The sequence below is a fragment of the Varroa jacobsoni genome, unplaced genomic scaffold (assembly GCF_002532875.2).
Source record: "Varroa jacobsoni isolate VJ856 unplaced genomic scaffold, vjacob_1.0 scaffold_1400, whole genome shotgun sequence".
Classification (NCBI taxonomy): Eukaryota; Metazoa; Arthropoda; class Arachnida; order Mesostigmata; family Varroidae; genus Varroa; species Varroa jacobsoni.
Window position 1 is genome coordinate 377,725 of NW_019214302.1, and position 26,853 is coordinate 404,577.

The following is a 26,853-nucleotide window of genomic DNA, read 5'->3' on the forward strand; positions in this document are numbered from 1 at the left end:
ACAAACGTATTTTACCTAGGTAAACCACCATTTGTTCAGCTTTATGCCGCAGTGCCACACACGTTGACCGGATAGTTAACTACAACCTATTCATCAGCTGATTTTCATGTTTGATTAGTGAGAACGGTTCCACGCAGTGCGAATCAGTGTTCTTTGTTTCACCGCTGATTGCGTGTTGCTTGTCCTGCTGGCCTACCAGCTCGGCCTGTTTACACATCTATGCTTGCCTCGTTGTGTGTGCTCGATTCCGCTTGCCAGCGTAGCCCCCATCATATGCAGTCCCTTGCATGCCGATTTCGTCATCGTGTTATCTCTTAAAGCGTAAAGAGAAACCAAATACCGAAAAACGGACCGTGTCAGGTCTTCAATAATAACGACGCTGACAGCAACAGCAGTCGCCGTGGCAAAGTCAGTAAAAGGGGGGCTGCCATGGCCGCCGAAACGACATATCGAACCCCAGAGTTGCCTGGCGGTTTGTCATCTGTCCGATGTCTATGACCTTTTTCATGTTTCTACATAATAAAACCTCAAAACCGTTGATATATTACCACACCAACAGACGGGAGACAGCTATGCAAAGTGGGAATCGGTACGGCTGGTTCGAAACTGATGATCCACTTCTATTGTAGTGGTTGATCGCTTTCTTTTTCTATATATATATATATATATATATATATATATATTTCTCTTTTTTTATATTCAGTCACTGGTTTTTCTTGGCTCTAAGTTTGATCTTCTCGTGTTTTCATATCGTGCCCCTCTTCTCTATTCACTTGCGGAATACGGGTTTCGGTACTGTTGCGCTGACGGGGGCCGATTTGTCGAATCGGAGTTTATTTTCTGTAACCGAGACTTAGAACGATTTTCACGCGTCCTTTATCTACGACGGGATTCGAGTAGCTTTTTTTGTGTTTCTTATAATTACGGCGATAAGGGAGGATAGAAAGCCATATATATCTGGTTTGTTTGGCTTTTTTTTGTTTCGGTGTCGATTGCTGCAGTCGGCGGATGTTTTTGAAATGAACGTGGCGCGAAGCGTCAAATAACGCCTGCCTAACGTTTATAGGGTATTCTAGATTGAAAAGTTATTTAGCACTGTTTAATAAGTGTGAAATAAGCCTTTTTTTCATTTTTATGATATAAAGTAGAAAGTATGAGATAAGCGCATAATATGCTCTTCGAACATACACTATAATTATGTTATTTGCCAAACGAATAGCATTTTGTCTACTTATGCAGGAGTACGAGTATATGGTACGAGATACATCGTACACTTTCTACACATAGTTGGTCTTGATTTGCAAATGTCCTTTTTGCCATTGCTGGACAGACCTCAACTGGCCTCCCGTAGATCCATCCATTCATAGATATCTACCCTACCCACGTTCATGGTATGTTCGTCGAGTCTAGGTTTCTTACATTCGCACGTATAGATATTTCCTTAGGATCTGCGAAGAACCTGTTGGCGCTAGCTGTCGCGCGGCTGCAATAGCAATGCTATCATTGATCTCCCGTCGCAAGATGCTATCTACCTACCTTTCGACGTGACGTATTTTTCTCAGGAGATCAGAACAGCGGAATAAGAACGAGCAGCAGGCCAGTTGAAATTATGCCAGCGGTGGCCAACGGAAATGTAGCAGAAAGAAGAAATATCTCTTTGGGAACCATGCCGTTCCCGCTGGATTCGCTTGTTTCCCTTCATTGTCCTCACAGTTGTTGTTATTGTCGCCGTTGTCATGGTGGTCTATGGCCGTTGTGCGTATGTCTGTGTTCCTCTTGATTCGTTCCTTGATTTTGTTCCATCGGGCTTATTATTTCTAGCATCGCCGTTGCCGCCGCCAGCAGACCCAAGTCGAAATCTCGACGAAACGCGCTGCCGTTAGTGTTGTTGAATCCTGCTTAAACGACGCACCGACCGACAATCAAGTGCCGACGGAGCAGGCATGTGGTGCGATGTGGCGGTAAAAAAAGAACGAAGGTCCACGATTTCGACTTCTTCTTCTTATTAGCCTATCTTGATCTGTTTTCGCCGGTCGGTGCTTGAAAACGACGGCTGACGCCATCAACGACTCTTCCTCGCTCTTTGCATTCCGTAGCATCTCAGTAAGGGTAAACGAGCGATGATGGGGCTGTGTGCCACTGACTGGGGCAACTCCTACTTAACTGTGGTCGCTATGCCATGCGTTGTTGTGCTAGTCGCAGCTTGCCTTGCTTGACTCCGATGCGCGGAAAATTCCGATTTTAGTGGATTTCATTCGAGATAAAGAAAATGTTCGGAAATGACGTTGAAGGAGGGAGAAAATCTGACTTATGGATACGCTTTAAGAAAAAGAGGGAACGTCATACAGACCCTTTCTGTTGGGGGACAGAAACAACGCGTCAACAGGTAATTACAACAGCAACCGCCTCGGTTTTATCAGGTGATGTTAACGGGTTATGAAATACAATAATATATAGAACGTGCGACGCTTGATTTCTGTTTAGACCGTTTTCCTTTCTCTGTGCAGGCCTGTGTCCGGGTCAAACTCTTTATCACCTCGTGTTACGTTCGTTGACTTACAGACGCTCACATATGCGTGTATATATACATTTGCTTCTAAGTTTACCATTGTCCATCTTCGTTGACGCAAGATATCTTGGTGATAAGAATCTATCGGATAGCTGAAGCTAGCTTCGGTAGAAAACCTTTTCCAGAAAGGACTTTGTGATTTGAGCAATAACTGTATCTAAATAGGGACAAAACGTGATTATATTGGTAAGGCTGCAAGTTACAGAAACGCCACCACGACACTGTTCACTGTATAGCAAAGATTTAGTTACGCTTCAAGAGGGTGAACTGGCTTACCGAAGTCGACAACTATATCCTTCCGGAACTACAACTTCTCAATCTGGCGTGTCGCCTGGACCGCGCGCCGCGGTAAGCAACAGATGAATTTTCCAGAAGGCCTCGAAGTAAACAACTCATCGGATGTGGTACGTATCGTATACCCACCGGGCTAACCGATGCGGGGGCATGTAGTTGCGTTAGAAATAGCGATCATAACCCTCATAACGGCAGAACAAGACCGAGTCAACCGCCGTCCTGGTCCTGCGGGAGCTGACTACGACTGAAATCAGAGGCACCGTCGATTATAGACGGACACACTACTACCGCTACTAGGAAGCAGAGTTGAATCGCATGTACTGATTGAATAGGTGAAGGCCGAACTTACGCTATGGGGACCCTCAGACGGTGTGACGTCAGTAGAATACAGCGACTTCGTCTGATGTGCCCCGGGCCAGACTCTATCCGGAGGCCACGCCTAACAGGAACAGTCGGATATTTGGGCACGCCTTGTTTCTATATAGTCTGTATTGTTCCGTGCTGGTCAGTAGCGTTACGCATTAGCCTATCCGGTGAACTTGTGACGTTTGCTGGGCGACCTGGAGATGACTAGCTGTGGGGTCAGCTAAATGTAACTCCCTAATATTTAGTTTTTTTCTGAAATATAATATGTCTGTTTGTTCAATTGATTCACACGTATAGTGAACGGATCGCTTCTGTTCGTACATATCGTTCCTGCTATTTGTAAGAGAAGCATTAGCTGTCTCAATAGGACATCAACTGTAGCTTTCTACTGGACCTGCGTATATGCACGCGTACATAGGTTTGGTACACTAAAAGTAACGGGGACAAGTATACCTGTGGCTGTCTTATATGGACGCTTGACACAAAACAGAAGCTAAGTGCCAGCGACTACACAGATTTATAAAGCAGCATAAAACGAAATAACTATCTGCACAATAGTTACATTTATCCCGTGTGATGATAGCTACGAAGTCGGTCAAAATGATGATGTTGATGAACGCTAGCAAAGGTGGTTGATGCCGATGGACTCGACAGCTTAGCAGGTCCCCCCATCCTCTAATGCTTGTTATTCCAAGAACAATGCATATATAGCGAATGACAAAACCAATACATATATGTGAGTTTTATTTATGTGGAACACTATGAACGTTAAATGTCACGGTGGCATTTTATTACACAATCATGGTATTTTTAGATTAGTGTTTCCCTTTGGACTGGAGCAGGCCATCGGCCAAGGCCAGTTTATCTGATCTGTAGTGTCTCGAAAATAGTATAGATGGTGTTATGCTGACATACGTATACTATTGAATTACATACTAGACAAATCATACCTATCAACCCTACAACCAGTATCTACACGCGTTCTTCTGCGTGGTGATGTGGGAGTTAAGCACATACGGCAACTACTACCATCACACTAGAGCATCGTAATATTGTACGATATTATACAACTATGGGGTGCGCCGGATAAATGTGTTACGTAGACAAAGTTCTGCCGGTATTGCTTTGTTAGAGCATTCGGCAGTAGATCTACCGATGCATCGTATCCTGTCAGTAAACAACATACAAATATACTAGATAATGTCAACCTTATATAGGTCAGCATTCAACCGGTAGAGAAAATTTTTTGCTTGGATAAAAGGCGATCCGCTGAAGGCTGCGCTCTGTTTGGATTCGAACAATAAGTAATTTGCTTCAATAAGGAGACAGCGCGGAAAGTATTATTACCTGTACCTGTAATGTCGTCGCTTCTATTGGCTATCATACCTTATACTGTGTCAGTTTTTTGCTTCACTCCGTGCCTGAATAAGCCAATCTCTAAACACTGTCGTACGTGTGAGCCATAGCACTTCAGACCGAATCGTAACTAGTAGTCGTCTATCAGCGGCGTGCTACTTGCGCAGAGTCACGTTGAATTGAATTTCTCAGCTGCGTCTCTAAAACCGGTTTGCGTCGTGTACGCCCTTAACATCGTAGTGTTCCAATGGCGTCAATGTCCACCCCGCGTCATCTGTTGTTTGTTAGGTGGGGACATTTGTTTTAGACGAGTTTGATTTGAGGAGGCCACAGGAAAGACGTCAGGTAACTCAGAGGGCGGGATAGGATAAAAAGTAGAGGTGAACGCGAATCTACAGAGAGCTAACTGGGCGTAATAATTGATACTGAATGAGCTGACCTTCATGAACTGTGCTGTCTTATAGTTTACTTACGTCGGTAATCAGTTGGCATGGGACAATTTGGCCCCAACATACTCCATAGCCGGGCGGTACCCACATCATACCGCTGTGGTGAAATGGGTTAATGTGTGATACACTGAAATCGACCCAATTAGCCCATTACTCTAATGAAGATTGCGTGTTCGCATTTTGAGACTACGAGATAATGCAATGCTATGGTAAACTATACATTAAAGGGAAGGGAAAGAGCTAAAAAATCGTGTATACTCGAAAATACCTTAATTAAGAAATGAATAAATGTCCCACAAGAAACTGATTCATAATTAACTTGTAATTCTTAACTAATAGGACTTGCCATAATAAACAGGACAAAGGTCACTGGCCACACGCATAAAAATTAGTTTGTCATTGTCCGTCAAGCATTCCAAAATATCCCTTGCCCTTGCTCGCCCCACAGCGTTAGGTCTTTCTTCTCACGTCAGCGTACGCTGGTATATCTGCACATACATATGCACATTGATAAAATTGCTTTGTACCTATCTGTTGCTTTATCTATTCTTCAGCAGCAGAAATAACGATGAGAATTTGGTACAGTCTTCTTATTCACGGGCCGATGCCGGCGTCGCTGTTGTCTCTGCGACGATCGCAAGAGGTCGATCGAAAAGGGGATAGAAGACAGCATAAAGATACTGATTATCCTCAAAAGTACTGCACGTTACGTATTAAGCAGATGATCGTAGACAGATACTTTTGGCTGCATACAGACATAGCTGAGCCAGTCAAACAACGACAAGCAAAAATTCTGTATAATCCACATTCGTTACAAGTACAACGGATGGACGTATGCCCCTGTACTTTTGCAGGTGTGCATGTGCGTGTATGTGTGCCCATTGCATAGTAAAGAAGATTCATACTAATCCGAAACAGCTCGCCGAATAGTCGAATTCAATGGTGACACCGTCGAGTTTGCTATATCGCTGACTGAATCGCTTAATTAGAGCTTCGAGGCCACACAAAAGGGACGAGAATAGGACGATAAAGCGAGAAGGCCAGAAAAAGAAAGCGGGAAAAATAGATTTGTTGACTGGCTAAGTGCCACTCCTCTTTAGTCTAAACAGCAACAGACTATGTAAATATGAGGCTCTGCGTTAGGTTTGCCTGTTGCAAGCAACATCGTACCTATTTAATATCAGGATTTGTACCTGCCGTTTCCTGAACTAGCGAAAACAAATCAACTACAGTGAATATATAGCAAAGATAATCGAAAGCATATAGGAGAAATGAATGTAATCGATTTAGTGAAGCCACGTTAATCGAAGATTAGGCTATTACCTGTGAGTCTGTGTTGAAGCATTCTCGCTGTGCGGTCAGCTCGTGTTCCTGCGTGTGTTCCGAGGACGACGGGAACTACTCCTTGGCATCTGGTTGCAATGTTACGTTTTTTTGTACGTAATGTGAGCGCTTTGTGGGTCGGTTTAAGTTGAGGCCACCAGGACGCTGAAGTTACAGTTGGTCAGGTGACTTTCTGCTATGGGGAGAGCTACCACGAGTAAGTGAACTGGTAATCGGCATTTCTATAAGCAAGCAACCAGGCGGGCGTCGGGGCATATTGTATAGGCGAGGCCTGTGCCGTATGCTGGCTTTCTGCAGCTGCGGTTGTCGACGTTGCTTAATGCTGCCCCGCGGGGCATCGGCGTTTTGAAATTGGGAGAAAACAGAGGCCGACATAAAGAAACAAAATCAGATATGAGAGAGCACACGAAAGTAAGCGAAAATCTATAGATAAAAAAAAATCTGCAGAAACCTGCCCCGAAAACAACAGAGACAAGAGCGGCAGCTCAACAAATCATTAGTGAGAAAAAAGATAAACGTGTCTTACATTCGAATTCGTAACTCCGCCGGCTCGCAATTCGAACACAAAACAGAAGATCGCGTTGCTCAAAGACGCGCTTACGAAGGCTAGTGGCGAATGCGTCTAAGAGTCGAAAATATCCGGGCCCAACTTAATGCGGCCTACTATTCATCAATGCTACTTCAACTGCGTACTAATACTGGTACTTCTGTTAGACATACGAAGGTTAGGTAAAAGTCGTTGGAGATCAAGGACTTGCGGGGCCAAGGCAGAACGGTGCAAGAAAATAGCCGATGTTCTTGTTTATTCCCTCTGGAAGATCTGCTTCCACCGCGCGGTTCTGTGAGCTAACGAGGCAGGAGAACTCACAGAGCAAATGTCTCGCACAAGACTGATGGGAAAGGCTACGACTTAAATCGACTTGCAGCTCTATGGCGCAGTTGGGAACGGAAAGCATTTCAATTTAGCCACTCATGTCACCATCGCCCGAATAGCGCAAGGAAAGAGAAGACAGACGCCGGGTTTAAGTGCAGGGTTACACGCGCAGGCTTTGTTTGCTTGGAAACAAAGATCTCTGGAAAAAGCCGTGACTTAGGCAGCGGGATACGACTGGTCAATCTGCTTTTGTTTAGTGCTCACTTCGCCGTTGAATTGTATGAATAGAAGTTGGATTTTAGCCTTTTTGCGGTGGTTGGCCTGGAAATTGAAAGGAAACGCATTTTCTGAAAAACTCTTAGTTTTCAGAAAATGTGTTTTCAAAAAGATAATGTAAATAAAAAGATACAGTTTACGCAGTTTCTTTTACGTTTTTCTATGTTTGTTCTATATATATATATATATATATATATATTTTTTTTTTTTTTTTTTTTTTTTCATTCATTTCTGCAATAACTGGTACGTATTCGTTTGTGCGTGTTGTTTTCGTACATCGTACCAATGAATTCACCAGATGTATTCTATTAGCAAGAACATGAAGGCGAATTTAGTCAGCCTTTTGTATGCTAAAAATGAGTTGGAAGTCACCTAGGACATATGAGGGGTAGGTCATACATTTCTTATATTTTTCTCTTAGATCACAGGTGCTTATTCGCGCGGTTTCATGTATATTGACTGCGTATTCCGTTTGGCCAGCTTCTTTTCTGTGCGGCGGCCGTTCGTAGGCATCCACCGCGCACGTATTTAGGCATTAGAACACACAACGTTATAACGTCGCTATCAGTCGGCCATCGCTAGCAAAAGCGATTCACACACTTCATTAAGTGCCCGCAACTTCTAGATGATAAAGGTGCAGGCGCAGTGCTCTGCCGATGTCAAAATGGTGAGAGAAGAGCCTCTAGCGCCTACTACCACGTTTGTCTTTCTGTTGCGGTGGTGAACCTGCCATACTCACTTTGGCTTTCCGTAGCCTTTTGTTTTCCTTCTTAACGTTCATGAAGATACATGGTAATGATTTTGCTTGTGGCTTCGCAGCTCAAGGTCCTGTGCGCTGGCCATTGTCGGTGTCGATACCCAAGCGCCGCTCGCATCGAACATTTCAATATGTGCGAAAGAGCTTCAGTATGAGTGTGCACGCTAATGAACGTACGGCTATGAGGAACCTGTGTGTTTTGGCACCGGTAATAGCGCATGACGTTCGTAGCAGCAATGAAAGGCGAAAGAAAAAAAACTCAAGCAGTTGTAGAGGCGAAGAACATACGGCAATTCGCTGGATGAATGCCGGAGGCTTTTTTCTACCTTTGTTAGACGCGAACAGCCTAACCCAATAGGATTGAAGAGAAACACTGTAAAACGCTTCAAGGCACTTATAGGACCAGAACACACACAGCCTGGACAGTGTCGACATACACGCACATACAAGCGGTCTCTTACATGTACTCGTCTATATGTTTAGCTATAAACGTGTATATGCAAAAATGTACGTAGTGGGCGAAACCGCAGTCTGCCGTTTACGGCAAGCGGGGTCCGCTCATGAGACAGTCGGAAATTGCGCTTCAAATTACTATAGCAGCGAATTCGACTCTGTCCAACACCTTCAATATTAGCCGCAGGAGTCTGCGTGTAGGCACTTTAGCGAGCACCAAGACGTGTGTGGTGTGCGTTTACATTGCAGAAGAAGCAGTAGCGCCAACAATGCGACATGGTGGATGTATCATTTGTGGAATTTCCTTCTGTTTCCGCATCACCCGCAGCTTAGGCATGGGTGGATGATTTCTGGAGGTCTAATTTAGGTTATGTTCTTATCTTCTTTTAGACACCGCTGTCCTATGGGCCAGCATTGCAGTTCACTATGGGATGCCTTAAACAGTATAATAAGTGCAGGCGAGGGAGAGAAGATGGCTAAAATAAGACCTTCCTCAATAAGAGGTTTGCTACTGTATCCCTAAGATTGTGGTACCGCCAGCCACTACAACCATGAAAAACCCTGACAGATCCAACCCTATGCTTTAGTGACAGCACTGGCCGTGAATAAACTAGACATCAAAATAAAGCGCACAGAAAAAGGGGTTGCTTAATTTTCAGCTTTTTCTCTGCCGCTGTTGTGCATTGTACTCTCAGAAAACGCTCCACCGTTGCCACTTCAATCGTAAAGGCTACACAGTCGTACAGGTACTCGATTTTTGGTTTCTTCCGACAGCAAGGTGATCCCAAGGTTCTCAAGTAAGAGCATTATTATATTGTAGCAAGTTTAATCGTGGGGATGATAAAAGACTGTGAGTCAGGGCCACTTTGTGCTCTTCTTGTCTACCCTATTTATCTGTCCGATGATTGTGCGCTATTTTCAACAATTCGGGCTGATGGCGGCACTCAATTGCATGTCGGCGAAGGCAGTTCGCCTGCACAATAACAACTACGGCAGTAGGAGCAGCACGAAACGAGTGAACGGATTACCATCGGCTACCCCGCTGTGCAAGGGGGGCGTTACCTCTTCTGCACCCGCTGATAATGCTGAGATTACTACGTCTCAGGCAGACTTTATCTATGCTGTTGCTGCCGTGAATAGCATTTGCTTGAACCTTGCATGAGCGTGCCTTTATAGAGCACATTGTTGTATACTGGCTGTACATGTAATCGAATAGAACGAGCTGAACAGGATATTATGACGACAAAAACCAAATGTTGGTGTTCTTCCAAAGTTTCGATCAATATAATCGTCCTTGGAAAATATATAGGGGTCGTTGTTGTGTGCTTTTTTTTTACTTCTCTTGTTTGTACTCTCTGAAAGGCGTACGCGTTCCGGACATTTGATTACACAGAATTTTACGGATGACGTACCGCAGTTTATACGGCTACAGGAACTTTTCTGCGTATTACGCGTGATGATTGCGCAGATGACGATGAAGCGATTCTGAATCGAGATCTGATCTCCAGCAGTAGAGATCTTCCGTTTTCCGGTTCGGTGCTTGGGTTTTAATTTTTTCCGCAAAAAGAAACATGAGCCAGTATTTCATAGCCTGAAGACGCTGTCATTTTGTATTTGGAAATTTTCTGATAAATCATAACCCAGCCATCTTCTACAGCTGTCATCATGAACCAGCGACGATCCCGTAAGGACGGTAAAATACACATGTTGATCAAAAGTTAGATTTTACCGAAAAGGAGTAACGCTAGGAGAATCTCGATTGCGCCAGACATCAAACGATTGTTTATATGTGTACGGAGGACCCATATGTGAAACGTATTGAATCCAGCAACGCGCTGAACAGTACCGCTGTTTCTGCATTGTGAGATTAACATACGTAAGTATGATTACGTGCATTTTCATCTCGCAGATCCGTCTGCATCCGGCTGATAGAATTTCAATTGGCTAAGCAAGCTCAGTTGTTGCTTATTTTTTGTTGCTGTTGTTGTGTTTGTTCGATCTATTGACAATCGTCAGTAAGTTAGCAAAAATAGTTTTCTTTCAACTGCGTTAAGCGTGCACGCGGAGCATCATTATACGTCATAACAAAAACAACACTCGTTTGAAGTTGCCGTTGTCTACATGTAAGTTGTGGCTGCAATAAAAATGATGGTGGTGTGGGTGCACCCAGAGCAAAAAATCATCCGCTTCTCTGCCATCTCAAACGTGTTTTGCCGCGGGCTGTTCGCTAAGGCCCGCGACCGGTGTCGCTGGCTGGGCATTAATATCCTTAAGCTATTGCTTTTGTGATATGGGTGTTCGCTGTGGAGTGAAAATTCGCGTACATATTGAAGGAGCTTATATGGTCTATCTATTAGAGACAAAGTGCACCAGCTGATAGAAGTCGAGAGAGGAAAAATAGAACATACAACATCTCGTATGAATGACAGCGTTACTGATGGTGGCGCTTGTTCATTCAATGATTTACTTACTTGTCAGGAAACATAAACGAAAAAAGAATTCTCGTAGGACACAGCCACAACAGCGCTAACAAGAGCAGCGGCGGCCCGTGGTAGATCTCTGCAGGCGTTTTGCCGACGGGGAGCATTTGACATTTTATTGGTACAGGTTACTTCCCCGTTGTTCATCTGCCTTTGTACTAGACACAGTCGCGCCGGCGGATTTCGATCGCCAATGGCTAACTAGTCATCTTTGGGTTGAGGATTGACCTTTTTCATAGACATCTTTTCATTGATTGGTAAAGGGCGCCGACGGTAATGATCACTGTGGTATTCGAGAAGAAGCCTGAAAGCCAGTGTCAGATATGCATAAGAACGGAAACATGTAATTTAACGTAACGTATGTATACCGTAGCGGGTGTTGGATACTAGCAGCGAGCTTGACCTGATGCCTCACGTTAATGAATACTACTGGCAGATCAGATGGAAGGGAATAGCAGCGCATGGTCACTAATCAGATCTCAGAATGAATGGCTCTAGGTAGCTATGTGCTCAGAATGGTCATCGGGAGTCACTGGACCAGGTCGGCCAAAATTGAGCAGAAAATATAAGATCGACGTCAAAGAGGAGAGTTGGATTAATATATGAAGCAACTAGCGTACAAGAGGAGTACAAATATTATGCACTTATACAATATTATTGGCTAACTAGTCACTGTGAGGAAACAGCGGAGTTCATCCTCTTTGATTTTTCGCGTAAGTCAACAGGAAATCGCCGAAGACGGTTAACTTACTGAAAACATCCACGATGCGTTGCCGATTAAGGGAAAAGGTCGTGCGAACGGCTAGTGGGACATGGTCGACTGATACCTAGCGTAATTCTACTTCTGACGAACTTTTTTTTGGAAAGAAATTGTCTCAATTCTTTGCTTAGATCTGGGGGGCAAACATCGTTAAACATTAAGGTGTGGATTTTTCTGAAATTTGATTTAGATTGATATCGAAAAGAGAAGAAAAATAGAAAAAAGAAACGGAAACCATTTTCATCTCTAGTCGCAGAAGTAACAAATGCATCTAGTCCATTGTCAGTATTCGCCCAATGGGCGTTGCTAAAGGCGGCAAAGTGTCTCTTCAACGACCAGGCGGCTCGAACCTACCTAAGCGAGGCTGAAGACGATGTCGAATCACTAAGGGATCACTAGTAAGCATTAAGGTACCAGTAGCAAAAGGCCGTACGACGATTTAGGGGTGGGGATCATGGGGAACTTGAATCAGCTAACGGACCAGTGCTTTCTGTCAGACAGGTCCGGGGCCAAAGCGCAAACCTCGCAAACAAGGCCAGCTTTAGCATTCAAAGAAAACGATTACATCGAGCTGCCAGCCCCGCGATAGACGATCTCGACTAGTAACGAACCTGCACGACACCAATCAAGCTAAGCCCAACTAAACGGGCCCACGTTAGGCTGCCCTCTATGGTTCTACCGTTTCTCGATGACCTGCCCCTCTGTCGCCTTCGTTCTAAATAACTGTATACTATTAAATCGACGAAGCAAGGTCACCACGAAGAAATTATCTATCAATCTATATACACTCAGCGTGTGAATACACCTTGTTATGTACACAGGTTAGGTATACATCGTCAAAGTGAGAGAAACGTTGTATTAATGGGTTTACGGAAATTACGGAAAACTAATGAAGAGAACGGATTCATGAAAAATAGATACAAATCATTTATTGATTAATCGAATGAACGGATGGACAAACCCGACAAACTTTTGCCAAGCACACCTCTTCTGAATCGCCATCGACTGCAAAATAGGCGTTGGCGAGGAAAAATCTGTGGCTGGAGGACCTCGGAAAGGCGATAGGAAACGGTAGGCGATAAAAAGAACTGGAACCCGATGATAAAAAGGAATCGACAAACCAGCAATGTTCGTGCATATCAACAGAGAATGACTCGCAAAAGAAAGAACAATAGCAAATTACGCTCCCATTATTAATACTTTTTTTATTATTAGTTTATTATATTTAGTTATTAACCTTTTTATCAAATACGGAAAATTAATCAACAGCACCTCGGTAACTATCCTTGCAATAACACTGAAACACGAGGTACTTTGGCGGGTCTAATAGTCAATCAGAGTTATAGCTATTTTTTCAAGATGAGGCTTTCCCCCCCCCCCAGTGCTACAACCCGCCATAGCTGCATTACTAAATTAACGATGAGCGAGCGGTTAGCAGGAAGCTTGTCATATTCATTTGTGCTTTAGAGTATTTTAAAATAAGGAACTACCAGCAATTTAAGAGGCATTTAAGAAGTACGTAGGAATGTGTGGGGTACTTGTTGGCTTCTTGACACTACGACCGACTTGAATTGAAGGGAAACAAAACGCCCAGGAGCTCTTGTGAAGTACTTTGTGTCAATATTAATATGTATTTTCTCTGAACTAGAACATCCAATCCTCCTATAAAGTTTGCTCGCTATCCACAATCCAATTCTTGAATGCCAATTGCGTTTCTGCTTTGTTATCGTGCGGCAACTGCCATGGCCAGTCGGAGCCATCAAAGTTTGCATCCACTATAGCCAATAGCCAAATGCCGCTTCCCGGTTTACCTATAGCAGAACGGGGGAATACGGTGTCTACTAGCGGTGTCCGGCGTCAGACGAACCATTGGCTTATGCCGCTTCCCTGATCTTGGCCTTTTTTTTGCTACTGTTTGACAGAACCGGGCTGCCGACAATAAGTGCCGCCGTTTAGCTTGGAGTCAAGCTGCTTGTTCCTTTCACCTTTCGCCGATGGCGCACCGATAGCTGCCTATACTCGGCCAGCTGTGATGGCTTCTTTCTTAGTGATCTGTCTTTCCCGGCTATTTTAAACCCGTTCCGCTCTCGATTGCTTAAAATGGAAGATGTAATTTTGATCACTTTTTTGGAAGAGGGCTGTGCATGCGATCCATCGCATTCCACCCACAACGACGCCAATAATACGACAGAGAGAACTTGAGGTGCTAATCTATTTGGCCATCAGCGGCCGTACGCGATCTGTACAATATCTTCAAAAAAAAATACGACTATTTTTTTCGCTGACGTGCAGTATCTTCGGTTACTTTACTTTCGTTCGAACGGCAACGAAGACGCCAGTGGCAATGATACGCGATCGCCGGAACCGACCGAGCCGTGATGCGCATAAGCAAAAGAAAAACGACCGCAGTTGAAGTAGTCGAGTCATGATTTTTTTCGCGTAAATAAGGAAATCTATCATTTCCATTATGTTGAACGGGAGAAGTGGAAAGGGTCCGTGTGTATTTGTATACATATGTGGATATGTCTGTGTGTGCACGTGTTATCGTGCATCTTGATTTTTAAGGTCTGTTATAAGATGGATCTGTTCATAGCATTGAACTATGTCTGCTGGCTAGTGGTTTTACTGTGTTGGCGGCCCAGGTGCGAAGACTAGCCTTGATATCAATCTTTGGCTCCCTGACTCATTGGCCCCGTGTTAATTTAGCCTGATATCTCGACCCCGGCATCCTTGAATACCTCGCTTGTTTTCCTAGTTTTGTCAAATCACTCACCGAATTCTACGGGTGCCTAACCCTATGCTTTAGTCGAATTGTGCGAGAACAATTTTAATCTGCTAGCGGCAGTTGCGGTCAGGTAGGCGTAAGTGGTCAGGACGCACAGGTATAAGGGGACAAATATGGTTGGATACACCAACGTATAGGATCTACCTGCGGCAGAAGCGGCAGCAGTGATGTTTTCATTAGTCAGTGAAGGCATCCCATTGTCACAGTCGCTACCTGCAAGTTCCCTGGAGGAGGCAAATCTAGCTCACACCGTCACCATATCTCGGCAGTGGTGGCGCTGCCGACGTTAACGGCAACGATGTTCCTGACGCGTGGTAACCGATTGCCTAAAGACGTCCTCTCACTTTGCCCCGTCTGCTCACCGTGGCTGCAGTAATGGTTTTGCGACGTAAGGTGTATTCGGGCCATGGGATAAAGTTGACAGCTACGTCGACTCACGCCGCAACGTCACATGATACTAAAGTAGCGGCTGAGTGCTTTTGTGTCACTGGGGTTTTTGTCGCGAGTTGAGCTTCCGTGGAGTGCATATGCCGCTGTCGCTGAAACAGAAGACGAAGACAAGAAAATCCGAGAAGGCACGCCAGCCCAGAGCATGTTGTTAGTGCTATAGAGGAGTGAGCTGAAAAGAATACTGTAGGCCGAGCTAACCCGAAATACAATTTAAATAAACTTTGTTTAATATGTGGCATCTTAGCCCCGCGACACGCACAAGATAGAGATGGAAAAAAGTGAAGACAGTGTATCCATAGTTGTATGTTTAATTGGATCGGACGAGCTACGCTTTGCAGACAAATGAAGTTAGCGACAGTATAAGAGGTATCGATTCGAGGTTCGGCTCAAGCTCAATGCATATATGCTATGCAGAACCCAACTGTACTCTGAAGCGGTTCGTACCTGCGAACCTCTCATTAATGCAGATATGATATATGACATAATATGATACAATTAATGTCCACGCTTAAAATGCTGCATAAAAGGTAGAATAAGGTTTAGCCTTGTTGTGTGCGCGACCAGCTTTCTGGTTTTCGCTAGTGGACTTAGCCCATATACGACGTCTATACTACGGGCCTCAAGCATTACATAGAGGTCATTCTCACAATTCACCTTTACGCTGGCTGACTTGCTTCTTCTTCGATGGTGCTAATGAAGTTGTTTTTGCCGCACAAAAATGACTGCGTGGGCCGAAACGAAAAGCAAAATGGCCACCTCACTTTGCCGCGATGCAGGATACGATATCGAAGCCGCAACAACGGCTGAGGATACTATCAAAAAATAATGTTGATAGGGTGAAGCTTTCGACGTTGTTAATATTCCTTCTATTCAGCGTCTATGTGAGTTCTTAAAAAGATCGTGCTTTGAAAATGGTGTCCAGCGTGAGAATGAATACCTGATGGACTAAAAACCATAGATCTGTTCGTCGCACGCAGAGCTTCTCTTGCATCTTATCAAGAACCTGAACGTTGACCTGAGCTGGCGTTTAAATTAGTGCTCCCCCGGCTCCACTTTTTCCAGAACAAAACGCTACGTTTAAACATGGGAGACCCTTATCAATCCGCTTGCACACTTCCCCAGATCAGCGGTAACACAAACATGTTCTCTTTTACTTTAGTCTCTATATTTACCATTTCTCAGCGTCGATTGTTGTTGTTCTTGAGAATGTCAAAGGAATACAGCTGGAAAAAAAGGTCGATTTGCTCAATGATCTGCATGAACCAGCTCTGATTTTGGCATACACTTTGCCTCCAGGAACCGCGCTTACGGAAGAGACTGACGAAACAATGAATAGGAACGTTTAGCTCGAAAAATAGCAGAAATGGAATCGCGATGTGCGTCTACCTACGCTATTCTGTGACGGCAGTGGTTTGCGATCGTAGTGTGGGTGCTATAATTGGTGGGGGCATTTTTCGAGAGACGAGTGTAGCGACCGATATTGTTTGTGGGCTCGCCATCGTAAAATTTTAGTGCGATTATTTGCCCGACTGAGCTTTGCATTGTAAATCATATTAACGCCGTCGTCGGCAAGCTAGAGATTCTGCCATACTAATAATAGTGATTACTACCAGTGCATTGATAATCGTGAAAGGAACGTACTTAATTGGGGATACGTCATCCATACGTTTCTAAGCGAATCATTTGCGATGCCGATTGGGTTCAGTGCTAAATCATTTACGTACTTCGCGCTGTGCGCTGAACTTCTATATAACAGCATCAAGAGTGTTCGTATCAAGTTTAATGTGATAAAGTACTCTTTGTTTGAGCAAATATAGGGTAAGTTAGATTACCGAAGGCTGTTTCTGATACTGTTCTATTTAATGTGTCCATTTCAGGTAAGACAATCGCTACTGATTAATTGGGAACAAGTTCGGACTACGCGAAGGGGATAGTCGACCTTTGGGTCTGCCATTTGCCTGTGCCTTCAAAGAAATCGACCATCGATGTCGGGCATCACGGTCGCCTATCGCACAGATCATACAAACGTCGTTTATTATATCTACGAAATAAGCAAATATTAGTTTAAGTTCGAAAGGGGAAAATATATATATGGGTTCGCTTACTTTACAACGGGTCAACTGGATCATTTTCTTTATTATAACTGCTCTATGAAATAGAAGTTTTTCCGCGTGTCTCAGTTTTTTGGCTTTACCACCAGACAAGAATTCGCGGCCCTGTCTGGAACACATGAATCAAGATTTGACTTTAGAGAACTTTAGGTTCAATCAATTAACTGACCGATCACTCCTCCAAGGCGTCCCGGTATCGCATTCGCGCATTTCTGTGGCTTACCGAAAACAACCGACTTATATATATAGTACATATATATAATATAGTTACCTCGTGGAGAGTTTACAGAGTCAAAAAAGGTAACCTGATTTTTCCTCGGCCTTTTTGAGATGTTTTCTTCCATTATTTTTAGCTTTATTGACGCCTCGAAAGCAGCAATGGCCGAGTGCCTTCTTTGCAGTTCGCCTTCGCGGCGTGTTGTCGTTATCGTTTTCTATTGATTGCAATCGTCAGCGGATGCACCATCGCCCCTAGCCTTCGCACCTTACGAGCAATGATTCTCGAGTTGACCTATTTGTTGATGCTGCTGCTGGGGTAGTAGAGAAACAGAAGAAGCCACACGAAATACTGAGGCTGGCTTCGATCTCAGTCGTAATAGCAGAAGGAATAGGGCTATGGACACTTGCTAGCGATAGCAACGAAACAAACCACACGACTGGGCCAGTCTGCTGCTCCAGTGACGCTTCTATTTCGTTCGCGTCTTTGGCCTCGATTTCGTTACAACTGCCGACTTTCAACGGTTTTATTAGAGTGCACTTCTTACTATATTGCTGTTCGGCAGCAAACACGAACTAACCGACGTCTGCATCGCGGCCCCTACCCAGGTTCGTATCTGGGCTAAGCTTCTGGGCCGGCTTTCGTATTGTGGAGGTGCCGGCCGTGATCACAGTGCTACCGACTCGCCAGACGCCAAGAATAGGCACGCTAGCAATTGTAGCGGTCGCGCGCATCAACAACAGGACTAACGGCGGGTATGAGGCTCACTCGATCCCTACCTTATCGTTTTAAGTCTTTAACTCGGACTTCAGAGGACGCATACCGCGCTTTCTAGCTCCACCTTGAGAAATAACTGCGTGCAAAGACAGACACGGTAGCAGAGGTCACGTGAACAACAAAATCCAGCGCACGGACAAGTGTAGCCCGAGCAGTCAGCTTATCTGATTCACGTATTACTGGCAGGTCACTTATAGTCTAGTTGTCATGGGGTTCTATGGGTAATCCAAGCAATACACGGTGACGAGAGCTAATCAGATTGAACTGATGAATTCTTATGGAATAGTTAGTTTCTAGTTAGCACTTTAGCTCTAATTGTCTCGTTGCATTTGAAGGCGTTTCCTGCAATCACGACGGATAAGATCGACTCTAACTTTCCTTAATGTCTACCATCTAATCTGTACAGGGTCGTTGACAAAGGAAGGTAGGTTTGCAATGCGTTTATTGGATAGTTAGCAGGCATTGATTACTTCGGCCTGGTGTTCTACATATCTAGCTGCACACTGTCAAGGTGTATAAAACAACTAATACGATTAAAATTACAGGTTTTTTCTTCTCATTAATAGCAGCTAAAAAATATCGGCCTAACAGGCTCCAATAGCTAGAGCCTAGTACCAAGACCACTGGTCGGACATTAGAGTACGTCCTTTTTCGAAGCTGCGTACACAGATCCGCGATCTGAAAAATGTCTGAAAAAGGCAGCGTTTGTGTATATTCGCCGCAAGAAACAGTTTGTGCAATATAATGGTGTACACCGTACAGCGATCAGGTATGTTGGTGTATAGCCCATGTTGGGATCCGAATCTGTGTTCGATTGTCCATGGACAGCAGCGATTGGGCTGTATTAAGAATCGGTAACATGTTGAATCCCTGAGATCGCTTGTGAATCAACTCTGTTAGCTGGTCAAGGGGGCCTTTTCGTTTCATAATCGGATTTCAATCGAACGCTTCGGGCGACTGTCTTCCTGCCGCTTATAGCGCCCGTCGAGATTTGGTCTGAGACATGGAAAACTGGCCGACGTCATCAGAACATGCCGCACGTTCATATCGTGTACAATTTAATGCAGTTACGAAATACGTTTTGTAATGAGAAATATAACAGGGAGAGATAGACAACAAGGTTGATCGGTAACGTTGCTGGGCTCAAGCATTGGAGGACAACATCTGATCCTGTGATTACAATATGACGGAGGACAGAGCGGTTTCGCGTTGTAGTGTCCGCTTTTGGCTGGGTACTTTTCATTTCAACCAGGAGTATGATAAAGTCAATTCCCTCGGAAACGGTTTGAATTATATGACTTGTTTGATACTGTGAGATTACTATAACAAAGCGCCAGTTCTGCCTCCACGGGGCCGATATCATAACATCTTGAATTCACTTTGTCCCAACTGGTATTCTGAGCATGTTCACTGTTTGAAGAAGCGAAAAAACGCGCAATCTACTCAATCAATTGAGGCTCTGCACGATAATCTTCTCAGTGGTCAGACAATCTGTTTGTCTGCCTATAAATCAGCAGAACTAAACGCATGCTGGAGCGTTCGACATGACACGGCCTTCAGACTAGATCAGAGATCGAAATTCTTCTGTGTTCCAGCTTACGCATCGAGTATGCCGTGATTTGATAGGTTTAAACGAAATACGACGCTGAAGAACTTCACGATCGATCTTCAGACCGTAAATTAATTGTTGACGTAGGCTAATCAGGACTGGACGGGTTCGCTAGGTTGGCGAAAAGGTCTGTCTAGACGATTCAATTAAAAACTGATCAGCAAAGAGTAGTAAACATAGCATAACCCAGACGGAAAGATAAGTTAACTAAGCATGCGGGCTCATTGGTACAACCAGAAGGGAGTTCGCTGTGGTGGCATCCTGATGCTATATTGGGGTCAATTTGTACAATATCATTTCAACTTCTATCTGCTGTGGAGCGGGTTTTTGTGAGCATACTCCGAGCGCCTAGCTACTCTAACCCTCAAGATGTTGCCTATTGTAGAGCACTCGCCCTTCCCGGTCTCGCTTGAATCTCGAAAAGCTCTGATAGTGATACTATTGATTTTGTGTATGCGTCGACCGTGCATACCGATCTTTCGCTTACAAGAAATAGAACCAGTGAGCCTTAGAAACTTACCGAATCTGGTGGGTGTAACCGATTGGTGCAATGTTTAGAGAACGAGAAACAGACCGTAATAATGCACGCTGCGCTGATACTCAACGCAAGACTGAGCATTTCATCTTACATTCGTCGACGGTTTCTGTCCTAAATTTTTTTGCGAAGCAAGTCGAATCTATGAATGAAGGCCATACGGCCTTAGAAGGGAACCGCGCTCGTTTAAGGGGTAAGCACCAGCCAACCCCTTCGTAACACGACTGACCGGCTGGGGTTTTGTAATGGGACAGACGAAACTGGAGAATAACGTAGATTCAGCCAAAGAAAGACATATGAAAGATTAAAAAATAGTAGTAATAAAACAGATATGTAAGCCTCGTTTTCTCTGTGGCGGGATTTCTTGTAGGGCAGACAGCTGGCCTCGCCTCACATAAGTCGATAGATGACTTGAAGCAGCTAAGGTGTGCCTTGTTATGAAAATCTGTTCGTCGGTCTATCAACTTAATACTTCACATGGTTCAAATAAACGACGACCGCAAAGACAGCACGCAGATCAATATCGGTTAGCGGGTCGGCTTGCTGTAAAGGTGTGAATATACCCCAAAAAGCAGGCAAAGGCCTGGAGAGGGCTAACTGCGGAACCTACAACGAAGGCCCTAGAAATCTAAAAAACTTGCAGCAAACTACCAGTAGTGGGTGGTGGAGAAGAATTTGAAATAGATTCAGGAAAAGCTGAAAAAACATGGATAAACCCTCCTATGCTTCTCTGTTAGCCGGGGTGTTCGCTGGTAAAGATGGGTAAATCAAGCAGTTTAGTTAAGGCAGAAACGCACTGTACGTCTGTTCCACCTTACAGCGAGCCTGTGCGTAGCTTTTAAGAGACGGAATGCACTGAGGTCGTTATCTTTTCGTCGTTTCCCAGTGGAAAGAAGCGAGACGAGGCAGAGTGTAGCAATAGAATGTGGGAACGTATCTAAGCACTTACTGAAAGCATCGGCGTGCTCCTGCTCTTCTCTTATGCCCCCCAACCCCCAGAGCATTCCTTGCGCTGCTCGCGTTTTCCTGCGCTTCCTCGGTTTTTGATTCTTCCCAGCTCGAGCGCTGTTGGACGCACGTTCCGAACTCAACCAGATCTCAGAACACAACGAAGCTTCTATATACACGATTCAACTGTAGAAGCATTTGAATCACGGTCTTGATCTCGATGCAGTCCGTTTCAGTTTGTTGATGATGCTTAGGGGAATCTTTTTTCATTTTCCGTCGTACCCCTAGCTGTGTTTTGTTTCTGATTCAAGGCCTTTGTTCTTTCGCCATTACGTTCTGCCGTTAGAAACCTTCGAAAGGTCCTCATAGGGTCCTGGTACGAAAAACGTGGCGAAAATGCCAAACAGAACCGTGTATAAGCATGCTGCCTGAGTGGTATTTGGGGAAGACAATCATCTATGCATGTGTATCGACAAAGATGACGGCACTGACTGCAGCGGCCGATCCTCTCATTTCGAACAACTGTTCGAATTGCTCTTCCTTGGCTTACCGCTTACTGTATTATTTAACATCGCCTGCTGATTTCTGGGAAATTCTAAGACAACAGAAGTACGCAGGAAACGACAGCGGTATAGAGTGTTTGAATGCCCGTCTATTATATGCGTATAGGTATTGGTACGTACCGGAGTCTGTATCGTACGGGTGTACGTCTCTGATTGTCGAGCTAGCGGTGAAACATGCGATCTCCTGCACGTATTTTTTTTGGCTGTTTGGGTTAGAACTCATCAGAGGCGAGGACGTCGCCAGCGTCAAAATCAGCGCGTTTTCCAAATGACCTTGGCCTGCGTGCGCGTTTGATTCCAATAAAAGTTGTCGTTTCAGTTCTGCCTGAAAAGTTAGTGCTCAACATGGCGATAGGTACGATATATTCGTGCCGTAATTATCATCGTTCCCTATGGTTGATTTTGCCAGATAATGGAGTGGGTCAAGCAACTAATATAATACTGGCCAAGTATACGGAACCAAAAGATATTGTTATTATAGTGAGATAACTCCTGTTACATAATCATTACTGATCATCTATAAACACAGGGTTAGATAAAATTGAATATCATCGTTCACAAAAACATGTTACTATCGCATTATCTTATACCGCATACAAGGAAGCGATCATTGGGCTGTACTGTAGTAATACTTCGTAAGAAATGGAACCTTTTTGTTCCAACGGCATCATCGCTCGTCGATACACTTAGGTAGCACGCCGATACATGTGTGCGAGACAAAAACGAGCCAAGCTTTGCGAGCCCGATAGCAGTAAACGAGCATCCCTACCGGAAGCGATGACGTACTAGGACCGTTGAAGGTCAGCGCAGTCTGCCCTCCGCGCTTGAAGTGCTAGGAACGACGAACTTCGGCAAATGCGAGTGAGCTTGCTTAATAACGTGAAACAAAATCGATAATAAAGGCCGCACAAAATCAAAGTAGCATCGGTACCGACGGCGCTTCGTCAATTTATATTTCTGTCTTTTCTCGTCAGATCTGAGACGAACGGGCAAAATATGAGGACGGTGAGAGATGATCCGAATCGACTCAGAAAACTTTTCAGCGCGGCAAAAGGCGTTAAAGGAAGCTAATTCGAAAACTAATATTTAGCCAAGTTCCTCGGCCGGACGCACTTTGATCACATACACAACATAAAGATATACACAAGTCACGGCTCACAGGATCGTCGAGTAATTCATAGAAGAATCTAGGCGGATTATAGCTGCGTGTAACTAAAGAACACAAGATAAAAAATCATTCGAAACCAAGGGCCAAAAGGCCGTATTCATTATATGCATTCATTGTTTTCAATCCGCTCTTTAGCCTAGGGGGCGATAGGCGGCAAAAGAAGAAATAGACTACAACGACAGCAGCGGGAACGACGTGAAAATAACTAATGACAAAGATGCGGCCATTAATAGATAATAGCAGGAAAAACAAGGGCAATTATAACAATGATTATAAGAAGTTTTTCCAGGTAGTTAATCCTTGAAATTTAGCGCATCACTCGCTCGTAGCACTAATATAGTTCGATGCGACCGTCAAAACGTTTCGTTGTTGTTGTCTTTTGTCTCTCGTCCATCAGAAACTTTATCGAGACAGGCCGTAGCGCACCGTCAGTAACAATAACAATAGCAACGGCAAACGTGCTAAAAAAGATATAGGCTAAAAGCTGCTTTTATCCAGCTCGAATCGCACAAATGCCCCATCCAGAAGGCTCAGAATCTGACAGGACCACGGCCTGCGACTCGTTTGGCCTTGTGCCTGCGATCGGAATCGGCGTTCGAGGTCAGTTTATTATTCTATGATGCATGTGCCCTTGCTCTACTAGAGACGAGCCGTGAATATAAAAAAAAATTGCAGAATAGCTTTTTTGTCGCTTCCTCTCTACCAATGTTTTCGTTGAGTCTACGTACGATTGCCGCTACTGTTGATGTTGTCGTTACGGATGCTGGTGGCATAGGTTTTGCTTTAGATGGAAAGTACGGAGGCAAACGCAAACAAGTGGTCGAGTTATTCGTTGAAGCTGGAGTGTAGAATAAGCGCGAGTTGGGGGGCAGAGCGACTGAATCGACTATGTCGATGTGAAAAGGAGGGGCCGAATAGAGCCTTTGTAAGCGCTGCTGCTGCTATTGATTCTGCCGGTAGAACTGCTTTGGTCTCGGGTTCACCGAATGATAGCCTGGTTATTGCTTGTTGACGGATGCCACCGATGATGTGGGTCTCTAGCCGGCGCTCTAATTGGGTACCCTTGCTCGCAGCGAGCATAAGTCGGAGTTCTATGTAGCGTGGCCGGGCTGTGTCTATCGATAACATTTGTGTGGGTGCGCGCGTGCATGCATGCATAGTATATCTACCTATTTGTGTACGTTTGTCTATGTGTCTAAGCTCACACGACGTTCGTCGTTGCGTTTATTCGGCTCCGCAGTTCACCGCTGCTATTGTCCGGAGAAAGATGAAGGGGCATTCAGACGAGCTGCTGCTGTCGTCACTCAACAGTCGGACGCCACTCATCACAGCTGGGCCGCCGCAAGGAAAACTGCGACAAAAGGGTCGATGTGATCGCCATTTTAATTCTTCTCTGCTGCCAAAATGTTATGCTATAGACGTACGCACCCGCTGGGTTACCCTGTTCGAGGGTGGCGCATCAGGTGGCGGCTGTGTAAGCCAGGCTAATGAGCAAGTTCAGGGATCCAATAGACGCATTGGCCGCACAAAAAGCGATGCGTTTGACGTTATTAAGCGAATTAAACGTATCTGAAACGGCCAAAACTGACATAGTCGCAAAGAGGTTTATGGTCATAGCTTGGCCTATCTATTGAAACCGCTATGAAGGTGATGTTTCCGTGGAAGGTTTTAATCGAACCTATATTTAGGACAATAAGGACTTCGGCAGGAGTGCAACAAAACGTTTTCTAGGTTCTATGATATTAGCCCATATTAGAACCCACTGGCCTTTGTGATATGGTCTCTGACAGCAGTCTGAGAATAGACATGATGCTGTTTTGTTGTCTCCTGGCGTTACCGTGTTACTCATAATTATTGTTCGGCACGTTTTTGCCACTGTCACATTCCTCGATCTATGCAGGTTGCCGCGTTCATTACATTCTATATTTTGATCAAGTAATAGCTTTATTTATTCAAAGAATCGATAACATGTCGAGTGAAAAGTTCCTTTGTTATGTGCTATTTTATCGATGTGTCTATTTGTACATTTGTACGACTATATACGACTCTGCATAACCTTCACTAGCATTGGCTTGCTTCTGACATTGTCATTTTCGATGACCTTAGCCTTATTCATCTGTTTCTAGCCCGTTCCTTTTTTAGACCGCGAGCTACTTAAGGACCATTCTATGGAAGTCCCTATCAGTCTATGTCTAAGAAGTTCGGATTCGGCGATCGAAGTAAAAAATTCCCATTTCACTTTTCCTCTCATTCCGTCCTCCGTTTTCGATTTGCGCTGCTATAAGAACCGTACCTCTGTTTGATCTGTCACTTTGTTTGCCACTCCTCCCGGTGCGTCCATTCTCAGGCTCGTCATACATACGAGGCCTGATCTCTTTGCCTCCTTTGTGGTGGTAAGTATAGAAGTCAAATGTAGGGCCAGGCTAAATGAACTGCACCCAATTGACGGGACCGTCTCCATATCGATAGATCAGTCTCATCAAAATATCAGGCATTCGCACACTTGCTATATTGTCGAGCGGCTGATACGATTTGGGGATTTTCGACCCGATCTTGTCATCGTCTCCGCCCAGCCTGTGCTGACGTAGTCGGACGCTGCGGATATCCACCTTAATCAGCGATTGACGCCCAGTACATACGGATTTGCCTAAACAGCAGAAGTGAAAGTTTGACATTAAGTGAGTTTATGATATCGCAGAAACTTGAAATGCTTGAGGCAGTTATGGCTGGCTGGTGAACGCTACAAGCCAAGGTGTGGACTTCCCAGCGTATCCAATCATACACACACGTATATATATTTTTTATTCACACAGGTTCTGTTGTACATATGTATAGTATAGTATTTATGAGTGGAGTGGGTCGATTACCTGCCGACAAGCGCTTCTGCCGTCGGCAAACTCCCCGACTTAACCCATTTACAACATATGGAGAGAGTCTGTGTGTTTCTCTCTAGCATTTTCTGTGAGCGCCATGCAGACGGGCGGAGGACGACGTTCGGGGTCCTCTTGTTGAAGAAGGACTGAAGAAGGGGCGTAAGGTACAGTCGCATGGATCTAGCGGTCAGACACCGGTTGTGCGGAAGGCCTGCGCTGTGTACTTGATGAATAGGCGAGGGAAACAAGAGCTGCCTTGGACCCACGATGACGTCAACGTGACGTCGATCCGTTCTTTCCCCATCGCTCCGTTCATTGCGATGCTGCCTCAACTACCGCTATTAATGCTGACACCACATACTACTACAGCGCTGAGTGCGCGAGGACCACGGAACCGCTGAGGATTGTCGATCACTTCTCCCCAAACGATGTGTCCCCCGCCGTCTACACTGCACCGACCCGCTGTTCATTACTCTATTTCCTCTCTCGAGCACGCTCTTCCAGTAAGGCCGAAGGGGCCAGAACCGGGTCGAACCAAGTTGACCTTGGCAGGACGTATCGAGAAAACAGCTGAGGCTCAGTAATGGTGATGGCCACAGCCACGACTGTTATGGCCTGGTCGCTAGAACAGAAAACGCATACAGCGGCGACATCAAATGTTGTGGGGGTGCTTGCGTTTTCTGTTCTAGCCTAGAGGACTGTCAAGTGTTTCGGAGCTTGTGTATGTTGACACACTGGCCTTTGGACCTGAGTCGTCGAGGATGATAATCTATGAACCCTCACCGCTACTACCATATCCGTTTACTGGAGAGATGAGCAGTCTGATTAGCATATAAACA

At 44.8% G+C, this 26,853-nt stretch overlaps 1 protein-coding gene and 1 long non-coding RNA gene across 2 annotated transcripts in view; one reads left to right on the forward strand and one right to left on the reverse strand.

Annotated features, from left to right (window-relative positions):
* LOC111269608 (uncharacterized) overlaps positions 1-3,089 on the reverse strand; it is a 35,265-nt gene extending 32,176 nt beyond the window's left edge. The window contains exon 1 of the long non-coding RNA XR_002685854.2: positions 2,846-3,089. This is a non-coding gene — a long non-coding RNA (uncharacterized LOC111269608). The remainder of the gene's footprint in view (positions 1-2,845) is intronic.
* The window catches only part of dlp (glypican dally-like), a 109,126-nt gene that overhangs the window by 26,449 nt on the left and 55,824 nt on the right, over positions 1-26,853 (forward strand). The window lies entirely within an intron of this gene.